At 39.4% G+C, this 20,447-nt stretch overlaps 2 protein-coding genes across 6 annotated transcripts in view; one reads left to right on the top strand and one right to left on the bottom strand.

Annotated features, from left to right (window-relative positions):
• The window catches only part of GNB1 (G protein subunit beta 1), an 84,493-nt gene extending 72,706 nt beyond the window's left edge, over positions 1-11,787 (bottom strand). For 2 of the 3 annotated variants that reach the window (XM_067567190.1, XM_067567191.1), the window contains exon 1: positions 11,577-11,784. The gene's annotated coding sequence lies outside the window, so the exon portion shown is untranslated. Of the gene's footprint in view, positions 1-11,576 lie in introns of all 3 variants that reach the window. The other variant, XM_067567192.1, reaches the window with a different exon arrangement.
• Positions 11,788-11,814: 27 nt separating this feature from the next.
• Positions 11,815-20,447, top strand: part of CALML6 (calmodulin like 6) — a 53,597-nt gene continuing 44,964 nt past the window's right edge. For 2 of the 3 annotated variants that reach the window (XM_067567200.1, XM_067567199.1), the window contains exons 1-3: positions 11,815-11,912; positions 13,339-13,428; positions 16,827-17,035. The gene's annotated coding sequence lies outside the window, so the exon portion shown is untranslated. The remainder of the gene's footprint in view (positions 11,913-13,338; positions 13,429-16,826; positions 17,036-20,447) is intronic. The other variant, XM_067567201.1, reaches the window with a different exon arrangement.

Below are 20,447 nucleotides of genomic sequence, written 5' to 3'. Positions count from 1 at the left end.
ACATTTTGTATTATTTGTTAATCAGCAACTGTGGGCTTGGTACTGTACAAAATATGGAATTTACAAGCTAAGCACACTTATGTTCTGCATACTGTACTGGACCTTTCTACATTAAAATCCTGATCAGGGCCATAAATGCACAGATATTCTGCAAAACTGGCAAGTTTCAAGGTCTGAAACTTTGTGAACCCAAGACAACTGAGTATAAATTCAACTCATTCCAACTATTCACAATTTGTTGCCAGCTCTGACAAGTAACATGATCTCAAACTTCAAAATATAGTGATTCTTAAATACAGTCTTGTCTTTCCATATCATAACCATACACAATTACAACTACTTCAAATTAGTATAAAGCAGTATTCCAATTAGCAGTTCATGATATATTGGTTCTTAAAATCATATATGCAATTCAGAGGAAGTAGAAAGATAATGCCATATTTTAAAAGTATGGGATTCATTTATTGGGCCACTGGAGCTCCTCTCGAAAGTGTAAAGAGGAACTGCTTATGATGTCAGCAGCAGCATTAAACTAAAAGCTTTTCTGAGTGTGTGATAGACAAGGGAACTCCCACAGAAAAAATAAATAAATATGAACCCTAAGGGTTTTTTCAGCCATTGGGAATGTTTACAGTGAGAGTGTGGACCAACCTACAAGAATTCTCCAGTTATCCAAGCTATACTTTTGAGCCTACAGAATTCAGTGTAAGATCCATGCAACAACAAAACACCCGGTCTTTCAATGTCTGCATACAAACAGTATGAAGTTTTCAAACGTAGATAAAAGCTGAAATAACTGCAGTTTCTGCCCTGTGTCAAACTGACTTTCATTGACTATCAACACATGTTCCTAGGTCAGCAATATTTTGACTCTAGTGCATGGCTCCAGCTTATGACATTTATGAAAATAACTACATCAATTTAAAAATTAGAACACTGAATTTATGGATCATCCAGCTATAAGTCCAAGAAATATTTCTTATCAGGTTTTAAGTAGCAAAGGGAACGAAGAGTCATACTAATAAACTAGTTATCAAGCACAGAAGAGGTACATACTGATTGCCAGGCAGTGTGTCTGCTAATACTCATGAAAATTCAGGACTTCGTAACCGGCCGCATAATTAAATTGCTATAAACATCAAGCGAGCTGTTGGTGATGTTTCTGTACAGAGAACACCTCTGCTTAACAGACAGTGGTATCTATCCACTAAGTCAACGGTTCTAAAACTGTAAGTTGAGACCCCATTTTAACGGGGTCACCAGGGCTGGTGTTAGACTGGCTGGGGCCCAGGGCTGAAGCCAAAGCCCAAGAGCTTCAGCCCTGGGCAGCGGGGCTCGGGTTACAGCCTACCCTCCCCCAAGGGCTGAAGCCTCCGGCTTTGGTTTGAGCCCCCTGGGGTGGTGGGGCTTGGGCTCAGGCTTTGGTCCCTCCTCCCTGGGTCACGTTGTAATTTTTGTTGTCTAAAGGAGGTCACGGTGCAATGAAGTTTGAGAACTGCTGCACAAAGATCTTCAGCACATCTAACATTCATTACCTTATGAAGAGTGTGACACAAGACTATCACCACTGCAACATATAAAAAACAAACAAACAAAAAAAAGAACCAGAGTCGGCTACCCCTCTGGAACTGCAACATATGCTTACCCTTTCTAATAGCTGGATTAAAGTACAGAAACTTTTACTTCTTTGCTGGCATATTATAGTCTGATTTGGAGTCAGAGTTATTTCAGCAGGATATAACCACAACAGGAATCCTTGCTTCTTTTGTCTGCCTTATTTTGTCAGACCTATGGAAAGTAACAAGCCCCGTTTTTTGTTAGAGTTCTTTGACAAGAGCATCTTCTAGCACATACATCTAATGAGAATTTCTACAATTTAAAATGAGCTATGAGAATTAGATTTTTTGTTTTAGATTTTTATAGTATACAAATCCCTATTTTGTTAAGTTCTATTATTTTATTTATTAAGTATGACCAGAGCCAGAAGATTCATTTACATTATACTGTCATAAACCTCAGTATGACAAACTTGATGCTTATGTTGAGGCATTTTAAATACAGCAAAAGTCTACTGTAAATACAGCACTGCAATACTTTGCACCAAACATGCCATATATAGACCCTCATGGTCTGAGCTAGTGAACTGTCAGCCCAACAATTTAAAAAGGTATACAGAGGACAAGGAAGAGAATTCATCTTGAGCCTGTCAACATAGCTCAATCTACAGTGATCAAAACAGAATTTATAGCATATGTCTACAAAAGAAAGCTTGCAAAAAAAAAAAAAAAAACCATAGGATTTCGCAACACATACATAAAGAAATACTGAAACAAGAAGCATGATATAGCCATAGTCCAAGTTCAAATCTTCAAATTGATTAATGTTCTTGTATGCCCTTACATTTTCCATTTTTAAACCCCTAAAAACAACATATCTAAACATTAACTCCTGCAGAAAACCATGTAGTTCAAAACCATGAAATAACCTATATTAAAACAGCTATATATTTTCCCCTGGTAAAAAATGTCTGGGATAAATATTCGGTGGTGCCAAGGCATCCAAATGACAAATATAAATTGTCCGAAAAATGTGCCAATCATCACTACTGGTCATATAAATTCAGTCTGTAAAGCAGCTACCTTGGAATTTGGAAGTGCACAAACTATACATTCGTCTGTCAGAAAGATCTGTTAATAATCTGTATGAGATTCCCACAAATCACAAAAAACCCACCTACATTAAATACCTGTGTAAAGTTCCATACACTTCCAGATCAGATTCTACATCACCTCTATTTACAGACAAAGTGATTTCAATGACATTCTCAGTTGTTGCAACTATATCCTGAAAACAACATGAACTAGTACCCCAGACGTGAAAGTTTCATGAATTTGCTTATAAACAAATTAGCAAACAGAACATGAGCGATAGAGGTGTTTGAAACATAAAAACGCAGAAACTTTAGAACCAGCTAACAAAACAAAAAGGCTTACATACTTTACATAATAGATGAGACGTATAGAAGGATTTGACTTTGTATAAAGAAGGATTCATTTTTTTCCTAGAGGGAAAGATAACTGCTACCAGCTTTTACAATTAAGATTATTTAGAATATGAATAAAGTGGTTTACAGCAGCAATAATGAAAGGGTACACCACAATCCTGCCTGTTAAGAAGAAATAGGTGAAACGTTCATGTTAGTGATGCTCATCCTTGGTGATTGTTTACCTCTATGATAAAACCTTATGGCAGCCATGCAAAATTCAATTCACTCAACTCCCCTGGAGCGAGTAATTTTTTATTACTGAATGAGGGTGAACAAGCAGCTTTAGTGCCTGACCTGCTAGAATGTTCACAATTAGTTTGTGAGGCTACTTTAAGGAGGTTTTGGAACTGCATATTTTGCTATTACAAATGTTTTTTTTCTTTGAAAGTGATATAGAGAATGACAATATATTTTGATTATGATCCTTCATATCTGTATTCAGCTTTATGAATTATTACAGGCCCTGATTATTCAGCACCAGCTGAGGTGGAGTGGGCCCTGTGTGCGTTATGTCTGATGCATGCCTACCAAAACAACTGTTGTATGCCCAACTCACCAAAGTAGGAAGGAAATGGAGATGCCAAAAGAAACGCTTTAAAGACAAACATCAAGAGATGTGGCATTGACATCACACACTGGGAGACAGTTGCCCAAGACAGGACAAACTGGCAAAGACTTGTCAGATAAGGAACTACCACTTTTGAGGAAAATCGCCTCACCTTGATCTCAGAAATACTCCAGAAAAGAAAGGACAGACAATTGCCATGTAGCAATCGAAGCTCAACTCTGCCTTCCAACACCATCTGCAATGTCTGCCAATGAGTCTGAGGGTCAAAGATCAGACTTCGCAGTCACCAAAGCACCTACATAAAACAAAACCTGTGAAAGAGATCATTCTCGACCATCGCTGATGATTCAGCTTTATGGCATCTGCCTTTGTAATAAAAGCAAACAACTAAATATTCTGATTATGGACAATCCAGATTTTATAATTGGGAATGCTGGTGGATGGCACTGTTGATTTCAAAAGAAAAGCAAAGTACATTTTACTCAGAAGAGTGTGGTAGCACTAGATACTCAACCATAAATACAATTGACAACATCTGGAGCCCAAATCAGAATTACTTTCAGCAATGACAGGACATACATAAAATGCTGTTCAGCTATCCAGAATTCAAGTAATCCTTAAGATTTGTCAAACATGCTTCGTTTTCTCAGAATCACTAGAAACTGTAGAGAGTTTGCAGGCTAAAAATTTAAATACAACATCAGGTATGTCTTACAAGGCTAAGTTTTAATACTAAAAATATACCTAGAGTAGTGCAGGGGTGTTACCCCAAGATTAAGATTTAAACAATCAGACAGTGTTTCTTCTTTTATTATGCTTTTTCCCTACTGCTTATCATCAGCAACTGGTTTTTCCTTTTTTAAATTATAAATATTCTCTGTGAAAACTTCAAACTGAATTGTAATCCTGTCTTTGTCACTTTTGCTACGTTATAAGGCTAGCTATTCCTCTGTCTCCTTTCTGGTCTCTCTGAGTAAAAAACCCTCTCAGGTCTTAGGGCTTGCATCATTATATTTCCTGGGGTGGAATTCCACCTATCTCCTACTCTTGGGGTCGCTCTACACAAACATTTAGTTCACAGCAAGATGGGGTGTAAATCCACCCCGTACTAGCACATCAAGCACTAACTGAAAGTATGCATTAGCAGGGTCCACCCGAACAGTTTGTTAATGCACTCTGATCTAGTCCCATGTCAAAGAGGACTAGATCAAAGTGCATTATCCAACTATTAACAGGCATCAGTCAGCAGGGTCCACATGGACAGTTATTCCACAGCAGGCTAGTGCGGAGTAGATTCACACCCCTAGTTGCCACAGACTAACTGTTCACATAGATATGACTAGAGTCTTGTGCGGATACAAAAATGTGGATCCGCATCTGAGATAATCAATTTCTGTCCATTCCGCAACCCGGACTCCCTATTTTATATCTATCTGCATCCACACCATACCCACATCCCCCAGGCCGCCAATCAGCTATTTGACAACCAGCCCCACCCACCACCACTACATCTGATCAGCTGTTGCACTGCCAGCCACCAAACAGCTGATCAGCCGCCAAGCCCCGGGGGGGCCCCAGCAAACAGATGATTGGCAGCAGGCCCCACCCCTGGATCTTGAAGGTGGGGAAACAGCCTCAAAGACTATGAAGACAGCTACTTCCCCATCTTTGAAATCCACGTCCAATCCACGATCTGCAAAAAATGGTCCATGGATATCAGCGGATTTTTGCAGGTCTCTAAATATGACCTTAGGCCCTGGGCTACAATAACCTGTGTAACAGTGCTTACTTAGCAGGTCTAAGTCCACATACCTGCAGTTCTTCCCTTCAGGAATTTGCAACCAGTGGCAAAACAACAAAACACCCTCTTTAAAGAAACTATTGTTTCTTTTGCAGTAGGAACAGAGAATTTAGACCAAAAAAAATAGAAAAACGTGCATCTCTACCTTATGCTCTGATAGTAACCTAAGCAGGTCTAATTTCTTTAAACTTCCATGACAGGTTTGTGTCTCAGCCTGCCTCCCCTGCACAGCTATCCCTCTCCTCTTCTCTGGAGAGAGCATTGGCTTTTAAACCTGTCCTCATTCTTTTGCAGGCCTCCTCCTCTCCTAGCATTGTCTCTTAACAACTCTGAAGTGTTTGCTGAGAACAGACTTACAATTGGCCATTTTTTTACCTTCCCATTTGTTTTTTCCCCCGACACTCCCATATTAAGCTAACCTAATATATTCAAACAGTAAACACCCAATAACCAGAACATACAATATTCATGGATTACAGAGCAGCTCCAAATCAGTCACAGATTTTAAGAACCAAAACAGAGAGGGTTCAAACTAGCATCTGAAATTACTGGGACTGACCTGAGAATGATTATTTTGGAGTCTCACCACCAATCATGTTTATGCTTCTATGAAGTTACAGAAATTTTATTATGATTTACATATAAAAATGATAATGGTGACACCTAATTACAGTATGGCTGGGAAAAAATGAGTAGATGATACGCATAGCAAATAGACATTGTGTCTTAGTTGTTCCCAGATTGTAAAATGTAGGCTATGTGGTTATTCTTTAGCTAGAGATCTAAGACTTAAGGCACAGGAAAGGGGGAGGGGGGGAAATCAACCCGTGCCCTTTAAGTTTAACACTCTAAACTTCCGGCTGGAGTCTTCAACCTAAATACAAGTAATTCTTTCTTAAAATTCAAATACTTTCACATCAACCTAACCCAATTTCAATACTGCAGTGGAACAATTGCCATATCAGCACCAGAGTCAAATTACATATACAAATATTAAAAAATTTGAATACACCATGTTATCTGAAGTCCACAGTGCAAAGTTGTATTTTTTAAAGGGGTAATAGAAATTTGTTCTTTATACACCAACAAGTTTTCAAATGGTCCTCTCCGAATGCATGTTTTTCTTCAAGACAAACCTTTCCTCTGTGTCTACTTTAAGACCACAATAAATAAGGTCTTGATTTTTACAGTACTGTAATAAAAATATAATACTTTACTTTTAAACATTTATGCATATTTTTAATACTACTTTTCTGCTTGCATTGGGAAGCCTTCTATGGTAATTCTCATTACCACTAGATGCAAAAGTAATCAAGGATACAGTTAACACTTAGCTCAATGCTTTTAAAAAGCTTTTAATGTTCTGTTAAACTACCAATTGGCTCAAGTATGTACAGAGTGTGGGTATATTTTTGGTTACTGCAAAAAAACCCAAACAACTAGATTTCAGCTGAGAATGCTTAAAAACTTGAACACATATGCCACACACTCTTTGGAGATATAGTAAATTGTGATCCAACATTAAACTATCCATTTATAATTTTTTAAAAGTACATTTGCAATTTTTGTTCCAAGAAAAAAAATCCAGATTTTCAATTGGATAAACTATATCTTAGTGTGCACTCAAGGTTATGGTTAGAAAACACCCTCTCTCTCCACCCTATGGTGACCATCAAAGTAACAGACGCTAGCCAGCAAAAGCAAGTCACTTTCAGAGTTGTCAATGTTTTCCCTATCACAACCATTAATACATTACTACAAGAAATACTGATGGTAGTCAGTGTAGGTATTAGGGGGAAAAAAAGAGTCCTAAGATGATTTGTCTAACAGTAATTCAACCATACGACTACATGATTTCTAATTTCCATTTGTTAGTATCAAACTAGTTGCTAAATAGGAGTCTCAAAACAATACAGTATGCCATATGGCTAAAACTGGATATTAAAATTGAGAATATCAATTACCAATCCACTAATGCGGAGAGCCAAAATCCATGGACAGTAAGAATTTAATCCAATTCAAAGACTGCAACATGAGCCAAGCCCTACCTACAAGAGGCAAAACCTATGGTCATTTTAGCTAAAAGCAACCAATTACCCATTTTAGTCACCAGAATAAACTCAATTAGTAAATGCAACACCTCCTTAAACACTTCTATACTCTTAGCCTAGGAGTTGCAGGGAACCAACCTAACAAAGAAAGACAATTTATCTTGCTTTGTTAAGAATATATTTCTGGATCATAGCTTTATGAAGGGATCTAAATTAAGATCCTTCTTAAAGGAATTAAGAAAAAAGCATAAACTTTAGTAAAGTTACATATACAGTTTATATTCCTACACTCTGATTTTATAATTACTGTTATCTCTAACTTTATACTGTGGTTGAGAAATCAAAATTCAAAACATAACTGCTAAGGAAGATCAGTTAGTTTCCTACATGACCTAACTTAGACCTTCAGAACACCAGGAAGTTGTTACATATAACCACCAGCAACATCTTGTTTGGTTTGGGGGAAGGGTGTCCTACACACAAAAGATTATATGTATTTGTTGTTAATTAATATATTCCAAAGCAATCATATTTACATGCTGTGTATGCAACAACCAGAAGCCAAACTACTCTTCAAATTCCACGGTAATTACTAATTTCCAAGGATATTAATACCCTAATAAGGAAATAGTTTTAGTTGTTTCAGTTTTTAAATTTAAGATTACTTTATTAAATGTTCACAGTTGGATGAGATTATAACTGCTGCCATATTATAAATTTTATATGCATTCAAATGGTGGGAAACATTGGCTTTCTTTTGTTAAGAAATTTTGAATTCTCATTAGGTTTAACATTCCATCTTCAAATACATCCCTCAAAGTGAGGAGATGGCCTCAAAGCTGTTCCAGCTGGATTTACAGTGGATTTCAATCACTAGGCACCAACAAAGGTTTCATGACAGGGTGCTTCCTACACAATGACCTGGTGGCTACAAGGACTAAGCAGAGATAAATGGCAAGTGATTGTAGTCACCCAATATAGGACCCTACTTTATTTTTCCAGTTCTTATTCTTAAAGTGAAAAATCTGAAATACTAAGTACTAGTGAAGCTAGTTTCAAATTCCATGACATAAAAAGATATTGAAATTGAAACTTAACACTGGCCAGTTCTTAAACAAGTTTCCTTTAAATGATTTATTGGACTAATTATATAGATGTTTTATTATTTATGGATTATATAGATTTCTTCAATATTTATCTTCATTCTGGAAAATGGGAACACTGTGCATTTCTGATACAAAATACAAAAATGGAAATTAAAACTTTAATCACGAATAAGGTTTGTGTAGCTAGCCCAATACAAAAGTAAGCTATAAAACAGATTGGTTATTTAGAGTATAACCAATGGCAAATGATGGATTATACAAAAATAAATCCATAGAGCAGTACTAAAACTCCTGATCCATTATCAAGGGTTTAGAGGTCATCTGAATACAAAAGACATATTCTAAAGCAGCCGAATATTTTTAGAGTAGTGTAACATGTATTTTAAACTTGCTAACAGTCATCTGAAAAAGCTTTGGAGTAAGTCTGTTTTGTTAAGTACAACCTAAAGAGTTTATTTTATTGAGGGTGTTTAGGTTAGAAATAAAGTTAACACTCGCATAAATAACAAACAACATGATAAACTACCAATAGGACATTTGCACCTTTCAGGAGGATATAAGGTCACTTTTTTTAAAAGTTAATTTAATTTTAAAATATGACACACACCATATAAAACACAGAAAAAGGTCTTGATATCCAAATAACCTTTTTCTTCCATCTCTCTATAATGGAAAAAATAATGGCCTAAGTATGACAACAATTTCAGGTCAAATGCAGTTTTAGAAGCCTCCACAAATTATCTGAACATTCTCAAGCAGAAGGGAGCTTTCTTCTTTCGATCACAAAAAATGACTACTTGGGGTCTGATTATTACTAGACTGCTAAAACATAATTATACAAAGCTATTCACACAGGATTTTATATATACATTCTGTTTTATGGAAAAATATTTTTTAAAGTTTATTTGTGGCTAAAACAGAAAACAAAGAAAAATGTTTCTAAATGCCATTATAACAGGCATCAGATGGTAGAACAAAATCATGTTACTGCTTTATCCTGTCACAGCCTATGTGAAAATTTCAATAAACTATTTACTCCTCCCACCTAGTCTATCCTCCCATCTATTTGGGGGAAAACCTACACAAATTAAAATAGGAAGAAAAACCTCAACGTTTGTTTTACTATTCCCCCAATCTCTCTCCCACCACAAAAAAATAGGAGAAAGCAAACAAAAAACAAAAGAGACATCTAAAATACAAGTAAGGAATAAGATCTAGTTTGGCAAAGCTATGATGAGGAGGAGTTGAAAATGAGAAAGCTGCCTTGCTGCAAACGCCATCTTGTTGCAGTTATTGGGCCCAGGCACATAAGGATCCATTCATTCAGAGCAAAAAGAAAATCAAACACACACCCTCAGTAAGCTGCAGCCACCAAAACAACTGCACTATCACCCCACTCCCCAAAAATAAACTCTATCTAAAGAGACTGATGCATAACACTTAGGGATGGTTTAGATTTCAGTGCAATATCTTATTTTTTCACATATAAATCAACAGCACTTTGTCTTGATTCATATCCTTGTGCTCAGCAAACAAGCTCCAAAATATGGAATAAGTCTCCCATGACTAGGTGCAGAAATGATCAAACTGCAAAATGTTGTGTGTCTTATTTAATTTTCAGTTTAAATCCTTTCTCCTCGAGTTCAATCAGTTGTCTTTAAGAACAATTTAGCTGGATTTTTTAAAGCTTCCTTTTATTATAAGATGTTCTTTCCTCTTTGTTTCTAGTGTGTAGACAATACTTAATAATGTGGCAGTTAACATCCTGGAAAGGATGCCTCATTTAAAATGAGTCCCAAGTAGTGGCTTTGCCAGAGAAAACTGAAAAAAACTACATCTGTTAAAATTTCAGCTGATCTTCACAAATGATAAATTGACATCTTGGAACAACCTCTATGTCATCCTGACTTTCTTTTAGACAAGATTCTTTTTTTTAAAAGTCTCGCCTATTCCCTAGTCTCATATTCATTACTTAAAATATACACAAGACTTTCCATCCTTTTTCATTTTTATATGCAGTTTCAGAATTGAAATTCAAAAGGCTATACTTTGAAAACACCGTTAATGGGTAAAAATAATGTACTCAAAACCTTTTCATAACTAAGCTGTGAACATGGGGGGGGGGGCTTGTTTGTTTTTAATATTTTTAACATTTCTTCCATGGAGAAACTCCCTTATTCTGCTGTAGCAAACATCCTCCATGATCTTCGATATTACACTTACAGGCATTCAAAAATATGCAGTACCATAACAGATGGAAGAACAACAAATATGCAAGCTAGATAGATCCCTTTCTTACGGTTTTTAACAAAACTACAGAACGTACCCCCCCTTCCTCCCACAGCACAAAACAGTGAACCCCTCCTCCAAGCCCCAGATGTTCCCTTTTCTGGGTTGGGGGCTACGTGGTGGAGCAGTCTTACCCTGTTTGTCTCCTCTTAAGCAATTATCCACCATTACAGCACAGAGACACACCACAGCATTTTCTTGAGACTCTCCCCCAACACTCCCTCTATAGGGCTCGGTTTCTTTGCCAACTCACCTTTATATCTTAACACACACACACACACACACACAAACAGCACAGTGCCTAATGGAGCTCACTCCAGCCTACTTGCAATTAAAAATGGAACCCTGCAAAACCCGGGTTCTCCTCCCTGCTGGTCTTAAAAAAACCTTCAAAAGAAAGACTCTCACTCCCACTCCTACCCCCCACCTCTTCTTCCTCCAGCAGTTACACAGAGACTTGCAAGGGGAAGCTGAATGCGAGGAGGGAGGGAGGTTATTTTCAATCTCTCTGTGCTAGGCGCTGGACAAACTAGGGGCAAGGGAGGTCGAGAGAGTATGAAGGGGGGCTGTTGGTGAAGGGGCAGGAAGGGGGCTGATGGGGGGAGGGGGAAAAGGGAGTGAGAAGGGCGGGGAGACAGGAGGGGGGGGGGTCAACGGAAACCTGGGGAGTGGGGCAGCCAGAGTCTGCAGGGGGAGAAAGTCCCCAGGCCCTTACCTGCTTCTCCGGCCGCTGCTCATCAACGGGGCCGCTGTGTCCGCGGCCCCTGCCCACTCCCGCTGAGTCCCAGCCGGGCTGGGGGAGCCGCCCGCGCTGCGTCTGGCCGGTCCCGGGGAGGCGGCGGCTCGAGGGAAGGGGGGAGGGGGGCAGCTGGTTCTCGACTCCTCCTCGCGCGCTTGGATGGTCCCCCGCTCAGCTCCCTGCAGCCATCGGGAACCGGAGCCTGCCTCTGCCTGGGCGCGGTAACCGCCCCGCCCGTGCGGCCCGGCCGGGAAACCCCGGCTGCCGGGCCGGCCCCTGGCCCCGCCTCGCGCCCAGCGCGGCTGACGGGAGGTGAGAAAGACGAGGAGAGGGGAGACTTGGGGGAAGGGCACTGGGGTGGGCAGTAGGAAGGGCACTGGAGACGGGGGGGGGGGGGTCTGAGAAGGTATGAGGGGAGGGCTGTGGGGCAATAGGGGAGGCTTGGAGGAAGGGCACTGGGGTGGGGGAGGGGTCTGAGAAGCTATGAGGGGAGGGCTGTGGGGCAATAGGGGAGGCTTGGGGGAAGGGCACTGGAGGCAGGGGTTGGGGATGACGGGAGGGCTGTGGGGCAATAGGGGAGGAGGGCAGAACACTGAAAAGCAATGGGGAGGAGGGGAGGGAAGTGAGGTGAAGCGAAGCAGCAATGGTGAGGGGCAGGTGGGGAGAGGAAGTGGGGGGTGAAAGGAAGGGTGAGTGAATTGGGGTTAGGGAAACAAGGGCCACAAAGGGACTAAACTGGGCCTGGGGGGCTCTAAGAGTTGAGGAGAAAGCCTTATTTGTGGTATAAAGCTCCTTGGAGCTGTAGGTGCTGGAGTTTTACATTAGCCATCCGCACTGCCACAGCACAGAATTCATATCCGCCATGCAGAGCCAACCCATCTCACCCCAAAGCTCTTTAATTAGCCTCTATACAACATTGGAGGCAGAAGTGAAAGGGAGATAAAGGAGGGAATTAGGAGAATGGGGATCAGGCCAAGTGAAGTTTTTCTAGTTACACCATTTACTTCTTGCATTTCTCTCTTCTGGACCATGAAATGCAGAGTGGTCAGGTCACTGTCTGGTTCCCAGTCTCCCTACTGCAGTGTTTCATTTGTTTACTTGGTCCTGCCTGAGCACAGGGGTCTGGATTTAACTTCTGGAGGTCTCTGCAGCTCTGTGATGCTACACGGAAGTGTTTAAATCCAGGTGTAGCATTCTCAATGTCAGGACAACCTTTCAGGCAGTTTAGGTTTTGTAAAGGATGACCAATTTAAAAACAAAAACACTAAATTTTGAGCCTAGCCAAAGTAAAGGTGCCATTGCAAAGAAAAAAATTCCTTTTATTACAAAGTTAACATACTTACCATGAGCATAAATTATCCATCCAAAATAAAGGGGTTTGAACAAAGAAAACGACAACAGTCAGAGGCCTAAGTGAGATTTTTTTTTAAAGACGTAAGAAACCTATTCACTTTCATGGTCTTGAAGAGAAAACTACTAGGCAAGAAGGTTAGAAGTAGTTCCCTTTTATTTTACCATCTTTCCCTAGGAGATTCAGAAACCAAGCAGTGACATAATCCAGTATAATCAAACACAGATGTCCCTATAGGGCTTTATTTGTATTGCAGCAGTGCCCATAGCCCTAACAGATTGAAGCTCAATTGTACAGATATATAGTAAGAGATACTCCCTTAATGAGTTTAATCTAAATAAGCAAAAGAAAGGATAGGGGAACAAAAGTTTTATTCTTATTTTACAGATGGGGATTAAGGTACAGAGAGATTAAGTGATCTCCTGCATCCCAGTTTAGTGCCCTATCAATAAGGCCTGCTTTCCTAATGGCACAGAAGTAAGTATACAGTTACACCAGTCTTTTCCCATTAGCAGTCCCAAATACATTTTTCTGTATTTTCTTACATTAAGTCACATGTGAGGATTTCTGTTCGTGCCTAACTAGTTACAAGGAAGCCCATAAGGGCCAAACAAAATCTTTAAAATATGCCAAGTAAAACATATAGAAAAAAGTGGCTTAAAATCCTACCTGTAAATGTACTAATAAAGACTAAAAAAGAAATATGACTATTGCTTAATAAACCAAAGAAAAGAAGTTGCTCCTCGTAGCTTCCAAACTTTCCTGTATAGGGAAGCAATTGCCTCCTCCAGGATTTAAATTGCAAGGTATGTGAAGAGGTGCATGCTAGGAAATGTGCTTATAAAAAAAAGGAGCGACAATTCCACCCCAGAACTGTGTAGTTATGGTAGTTACTAAGAGTAAGGATAGTTTTGATTATTATGATTCCAGAGAATGAGTTACCTGACACGTGTTAGTCTAATGTGAAATAACTTAGATATCTATGTTTTTGTTTATTTTTGTTTGTATAATAACTATTCAAATGTTTTTTGAAAGATCATACATACTGTGTTTGAAGTTAAGGACTCCACCCTCAAACTTACCAGTAACAAACCAGGAAACTGACTTAGGTGTCTAGAGCAGAGGACTGAGCTCATGAGTCTTGGGTTACATTCCCAATTCTATTATTGTTCTGTTGTGTAACCTCAGGCAATTTGCTTATGCCCCATTTCTACAAACATTTATGTGTGTTTACTTCCATGAACAGGTATAGTCCCACTGAAGTCAATGGAACTACTCATGTGTAAATTTGGGCATGTGCATAGATGTACACAAGACTGGGGCCTTGATCTCTCTTATGTTTCATTTCTCCCATCTGTAAACTAGTGATGAGACTTAACTACTTCAGAGACTTATTGTCTGGTTTACTGAGTGTTCGTAAAGTGTTTAAAGTGTAATTATAAACACAACTGCTGCAATGTTCTAGTCAAAACAGCCTCTTTTGTATAGACATATAGATGGGTAATTTTTAAACACTAGCTGAGATTAAAATGTCATTTTGAGACCCTAAAATTTGTGTTTAATGAAGGGGAGACCACCCAGTATTAAAAATACAAAAATGATATGGCACATAGAAGCTAAAAATCTGTACTGATAAGCAAAGTTCAGGCCTGAGAGCTCTTGTGGAATTTCATCAACTTTAATTGCCAAAACAGATTGGCCCATTTCCAGTCTGACTGTATCCAGAAGTGTCTTGGCAAATTTAAAGTCCAAAAAAGTATTTTGTCTTTAAACAAGGCTCTGAACTCACTGGGAAATAGAAAACCACCTTTTAGGCCTGGTCTACACTACAGACTTTTGTCAACCAAAGTTGGTTTTTTGCACTAAAACAGTGGTGGTGTACACACTGCAATTCCCACCCCCCCACCGACCCAACTCCCTTGATTCTGAAACAAAATAAAACCACCTCAACGAGAGACATAGAGCTTTTTGCACCACACTTTTAGTGACAAAGCATCAGTGTAGACACTGCGCTTGGATATGTTGCAGTAAATGACCTCCAGAAAGTGTCCCACAATGCCCATCCTGACCACTCTGGCCATCAGTTTGAACTCCATTGCCCTGCAGCCATCTGCCCTTCCCCCTTTAAGTCCCAGGAATTTTTTAAATTCCACTTCCTGCTTGGTTGGTGTGGAGAGCTCCCATCTCATCTTCCCAGCTGACCATGACAGCTCCACTCACCAGATGCTCTCCTGCTTGTACCACACTGGAGCTTTTAGATCTGATCAGCATTTGGGGAGAGGAGGCTGTGCAGTCCCAGCTCTGTTCCAGCCAAAGGATATGCCCTTGAGGGGAAATTCCTCCTCACCTGCCAAGTACCTGCAGCTAATAAGAAAATGACCATGGAGAAGCAAACAGGAGATGTTCCAAGAACTCCTTCAGTCCTCTGGGGCAGAATAAAAAGAAAAAAGGGCATGGAGACACACTGTGTCTGAAAATCAGAAAATTGATAGGCAGGAGAGGAGAGAAAACCAGGAGCGCGTGATAGCAGGTCACAAGCACATGATAAAAGCCATGGAGAAGCAAATGGAGCAACTAAAGTCACTAATAATGCTGCAGGCTAAATTCATGCATGCTCACCCTCTTCTTCCAGCCAATACAGAAGTGCTTTCCATGCCCTCCCTAAACTCCACGCACACATTCCTACCAAACTCCCGGCCTGTCTCAGTACCCCATTCACTCCACCCCTTCAGACAGCTTCCAGAACAACAGCTGGGCTTACACCTAGCCGTCATAGCTCACACTGTCCTCACTGCTTTCTCCCCTTCCCAGCCCAGCTTTTTGTGTGTATTGTGAATAACTGTTATTTAATAAAGGCATACTCTGTCGAGAATAAGCAATCTTTATTTCTCTCTTGCACACAGTGGTTGCAGCTCACATTTATACACAGTGCAAGCTGGATAGCCGTCATAGCATGGCACAGCACTGTTTACAAAGGCACCTTATTGTTGCTCATTGTCAAAATGACTCCTTCAGGCCTCCTTGATATGAATGATCCCCTGTTGTGCCCCTGAAATAACCCTGACATCTGGTTGTTCATAGTCAGCCACAAGGTGATCCACCTGTGCGCTCTACCCAGGGGAAACTTTTCACCCTTAGCTTCATAAATATTATGGAGCACACAGCAGGCGGCTATAACTATGGGAATATTTTCCTCATTTAGGTGTAACCTGCTATAAAGGCATCACCAGCAAGCTTTTAATCTTCCAAACCACATTCAGTGGTCATTCTGCACCTACTCAACCTGTTATTGAAGCACTCCTTGCTGCTATACAGGTTGCCCATATAAGGCTTCTTGAGCCATTGCAGTAAGGGATAGGCTGGGTCTTCCAGGATCACTATGGGCATTTCAACATCCCCCATTAGAATCTTTTGGTCTGGAAAGAAAGTCTCTGCTTGCAGCTTTCTATACAGGCCACTGTTCCTGTGCTTCATGCACCTTCTTTGACCAACCTGCACTGGTGTCAGTGAAATGCCCACAGCACCTGCAGTACCATAGAAAAGTACCCCTTTCTATTGATGTACTCCATCGCAAGATGGGTCGGGGCCAAAATTGGGATATGCGTGCCATCTATTGTCCAGCCACAGTTAGGGAATCCCATTGCAAAGCCATCTACTGTTTCACACACATTTCCAAGACTCACAGTCCTTCATAGCAAAATGCAATTAATGGCCCTGCACACCTGTGATAACACAGGTCCAACAGTGGACTTCCTGACTCCCAGTTGATTAGCGACTGACCAGTAGCAGTCTGGAGTTGCCAGCTTCCACATGGCGATCATCACATGCTTCTCCACTGAGAGGGCAATTCTAATTTTGGTGTCCTTGCACCACAGGGCAGGAGCAAGCTCTGCACAGAGTTCCATGAAAGTGGCTTTGCACATTCGAAAGTTCTGGAGCCACTGTCATCTCAGACCTGAATAATGATGCGATCCCACCACTCAGCGCTTGTTCCACGCACTCAAAAGCGGCAGTGCACCATGTGCCGATGCTCCATAAATGAAAACAGTAACCCGGTGTTATTCATTTTCATGGCACACAGCAGGTCAGTCTTTTCAGATTCCTGTTCCAACTGGGAGCTCATGATATGCTGCATGACTAGCCACAATGTGTTCAGAACACTAACAACATCAGTGGAGAGCAGTGCAGGATCCATCCTTTCAGATAGAGATGGTGGGCACTCAGGAAACTGGGGCCATTGAAAAATGTTGCAAAACGTAGTTGGAAACTCATGGAATGACGGAATGGAAATTACTGCATCATGGGATGTTGAACCTTCACCCATGATCCACTGTGATCCTCTCTGCCTTTCCACAGCTCCTAGCAGCACAAGGTGGCGAGTTGCACAGTGGGATAGTTGCCCACAGTGCACTGCTTTCACTGTCAATGCTAGAGCACCAACTGTGGACTCGTTTTGGCTACACAATGAGTGCTGCATGGACAGGCACAAGTATTGTAATTACAGCACTTTTTGATCATCGCTATAGCTTGCATTGACAACACTTTCTAGTGTAGACAAGGCCTTAGTCTTATGAGATGGTATCTTTCCCTGAGGTTGGGTCCCATCTCATTCCCTGTATTACTAGACTTAAATATATATGGTATGAATCTTTGGTTATAACCATACAATAACAAACCAGTGAACATTTCTTCCCCATAATTTTAAGCACCTATGACACTAGATCACACACATTACTACTGCTTTGCTCTGCTTTACATGTCTGTTCCATTCATATATGCTACTCATAAAGGGAAAAGTACAGGAATCATGAGCTTTTAGAAGAGATGCCTTCAGAATTATAGACTACTCCTCAACCAGGAATCCATTTCATTTTTACCTTTCTCCATATTATCTGAGAACTAAGAACTAAATTCTTCCTATTTTAGTTCTGGGCTATGCAACCTACTTCAGTATATGTGGAGTTTAGTAAGGGGCTTGAACAGGCAGAATCTAGTTCTACGTGTCTAATTACAACAAGTTCTTCCTTCCCAAGTGCATACTCCCAATTCAGCTTTGGAGCAGTTCCTGTTAGAAATGTTCCTAGTCCAGTTGCTTAATTATGACTCACCTTCCAACAAAAATTTGAATAACACAAAGTCATGCTATTAGCCTAAAAAGAAAGAATGGAGGACTTTTTTTTTTTTTTTAAGATGACTAACTGGACAAGTCATATCTATGGTTCAGCAGGTCTCTCTTCATCACAAAATTACATATTTTAAACTTGCTGAGAGTTGGAAGTGTTATTTACCTGAAGGTTATTTTATATTTCAATTTTCCAGGGCCCTAGAATTAATACATTGGGACTCAATATTAAGGCAAAGAATTTGCAACTTTTTAGAACACATAATGTTAATCTACTTATACTTAAATTCCATATGTTCTGTTTCCAGCAGAACTGGGGCTTGTGCAAAATTTGAGAAAACCGCTCTTCCTTGATTGTCCTAAAATATGGTCAAGAACATATCTGGGATCATTCTTATTCAGTAGGTTATGATGTCTAAGCTTAACCTACTTCATATTTACAGAAATAGTATACATTGATTGTTTACTTATTGCAGGACTGGGGCCTAATTTATTATATCAAATATCTTGCATATTATAATGAACTTAATTCCATTTATCATTGCAAACAAATCAATAAAGTAACATTTAAAAACCCATTACAAACTTTAATCTGGATACCCAGTGCTTAATATTGCAGATGTTATGGATAGCAATTGCTATACAATGTAATAGTAAAATGGAATCATTTTATTTATACATATGTTTAGAACTTCAGAATTTTATTCCTAGGGCTTGACTGTGACAAGTGCTGATGCCTGCAGCTCTCATTGACCTTAAAAGAAGCCATTAGGAGCATGCAGTTAGACACCATTTGGGCTCCAAAACTGGGCATGTGAACCAGTGATAACTGAAGTCAGTTGACTTCCATTGGATCCATTGATTTCAGTGGGCATTGTCTAAGGTCTTGAGGGAGAAGTATTCTTACCTCAGATGACAGGTGGCTTAAAATATAATTATATAGACAGAAAAATTAGGTGTAAAAGCACCTTGAAAATCATCAAATAGGGCTGTGAAAAAGAGAGTAATATTTATATAGCAAATTGTCAGCTAAAATTCAACCAACTTAGTTTGGGGAATACACTTATTTCCCTATACCAATTATCTTCTCTTTTCCATTGCCACACATTTCATTAAAAAGAGACATTGTATAAATTAAATATTTCTCACTTCTGACACTCTTTAAGGGAATAATCTGAAAGAGTGTGATTTAAGAGAGTTGGTGTGATTCTGGAATATTAGATGGTCTCTTCATTTATTATTTTGGTTGTTTTTAGAAACCTTAGTCCACTAAAATTATTCAGTTAGAAGTCACCAAATAGAAGCCTTAGAAATACGTACTTTTCTACTGCTGGTGCTTTATTGTTGTACATTCAATGGAGCCATAGAACTTTTTCTTTTTCTTTGTCCTGTCTTAGAGAATAGTATTTATATCTGTCTGGTGAAAGTCATCTGCTTTTTCCAGAGTCTGGGAGCAACTGAATTCATAAGATTCATACATTTTACTTGGATACAATTTGTAAAGTTGAAATAATTCAGCTAAAATAACAATATTATTTGTATGCAAAAATTAATTACTTTCTAAGAACAGGGAAAACTGCTGACAAAATACTTTACAATAAAACATTAATATATTATATTTCTAAACAATAGGTAATAATTTCACTTGCAAATAATCTCGTTTGTGAACTGAGTTATACTTTGGGGACTAAATTAGGTCTTTGCTTTTCTTGTTTAACAAAGAACATTCTCTCTTGGGATAGATCATCTATCCCTCCTACCTTCTCTCTTGCTTAAAATGACTTTCTCTGACTCCCACATACTTGGAAAAGGAGAATGTTTTCATTTTAATGGTTACATAGAAAAGACCTAATACAGATGTCTTTGAAAACACTACAATATGCATTAGATAAGTAGATACTGCTAAGGATTTTTCATTGAACATTGTTGATGTACTTGGACTTGTACAGTACTTAGAGAAAAACAGAGTCCATGCCAACATGGTCTCAGAGGGGCTATTATGTTTTGGTTTAGGGAAAAGTTACCTTTGTTACTCTTTTAAGTTAATAACAACATTTTATATAACACTTATGGCAATCTAAAATAATTTGATTTTTTTTCCTCTCTAAAATGTATATGTTAAACATGACTGAACTGGAAAGTATTTTATATATAATTTAAGGATGGCAGGAAGAATGGAAATTTGTCAAAGGGACTAGAAAAAGAACTTGAATGGACTGTTAACAGCTAATCAAGTATCACCAGCTGATAAGTAGTAGAAGTAGTAAATATTTCTGTTATGGCAATGTTCAAAGGCCCCAGTTAAGGCAGGGTCCTCATGGTGCTGGGGGATGTACAAATACAGATAAGAGACAGTCCTTGCTTTCGTTTGCAG

The sequence above is a fragment of the Emydura macquarii genome, unplaced genomic scaffold (genome assembly GCF_026122565.2).
Source record: "Emydura macquarii macquarii isolate MOO-44397 ecotype Brisbane River unplaced genomic scaffold, CSIRO-AGI_Emac_v2 contig_2768, whole genome shotgun sequence".
Lineage (NCBI taxonomy): Eukaryota > Metazoa > Chordata > Testudines > Chelidae > Emydura > Emydura macquarii.
This window is presented reverse-complemented; position numbering and strand designations above follow the sequence as displayed.